The sequence below is a fragment of the Seriola lalandi genome, unplaced genomic scaffold, assembly GCF_002814215.2.
Source record: "Seriola lalandi dorsalis isolate HSWRI2012SDOR001 ecotype SW California unplaced genomic scaffold, Sedor1 jcf7180002009634, whole genome shotgun sequence".
Taxonomy (NCBI): Eukaryota; Metazoa; Chordata; class Actinopteri; order Carangiformes; family Carangidae; genus Seriola; species Seriola lalandi.
Window position 1 is genome coordinate 1 of NW_019480287.1, and position 886 is coordinate 886.

At 38.9% G+C, this 886-nt stretch overlaps 1 long non-coding RNA gene across 1 annotated transcript; it reads left to right on the top strand.

Moving 5' to 3' along the window:
- The first annotated feature begins 182 nt into the window (after nt 1-182).
- LOC111673060 (uncharacterized) lies at nt 183-782 on the top strand. Its single transcript, XR_002762064.2, has 3 exons — nt 183-272; nt 602-643; nt 737-782. It is a non-coding gene; the product is annotated as an uncharacterized LOC111673060 (long non-coding RNA).
- The last annotated feature ends 104 nt before the right edge of the window (nt 783-886 follow it).

Sequence of the window (886 nt, forward strand, 5' to 3'; positions counted from 1 at the left end):
TGCACCTATTTCACTGAAAAATTTACTTTCCATCTTCCTGCAGGAATAACTAGTAGCAAATGTCACTGTACATATTAAAATAAACTGTAATCCCTCAAGATGTTTGGCGGGGGTACATCATCTTCTCTTTGTGTCCTTGTGCAGCAACTTGATATTTTCGTATAATCTGTTTTGTCTCATCCAGCTGAACTCGCTCCACTCTGAGCTGGCCAACCAGATGGCTGACAGCATGGTCTTCCCCTTGATCCAATTCCGAGAGAAGGACCTCACAGGTAGGACCACACACATGCGCGCACGCACACACACGTGCTCAAAACTCATTATCATAATATGTTTCTTATATGTTATTATTATTACAAAGCATTTGTATTTTTGATTTGCATATTGAAGTATAGAGCTCATTTATTTGAGTAGAAAGCAGACCAAAAAACTAATTTCAGAAAAAAGCTACATAAGAAATTCATCCTTTAATGACTTTAAAATATAGCATATAGGATTCTTTTTGTAAAACCCGTCAACTTTAAAAAGTAATAATGCCATTTTAATATGTGGATCTCTTGAGGATATTGTAACAACGTTTGCTAAACATTGAATTTTGCAGAGATAAGCACACTGAAGGAAATATTCGGTATCGCCACTGATGGTAAGTACATACAGTACTTTTACCAGTTACAGAAAACAATTACAGCCTGGAGTGATAATCTGATCCTTATGTCCGCTCTCTCCTCTCCTGCAGAGCATGAGGCAGCTATGGTCAAGTACAGCCGATTGCCCAAGAAGAAGGAGAACGAGAAGGTAGTGTGAATGGGAAGTACTCTCTCATCTCCACTAATGGAGCTTCTCTGGCATCGATCTAAGGCTGTAAAAGGCCTCACACTGCAGTAAT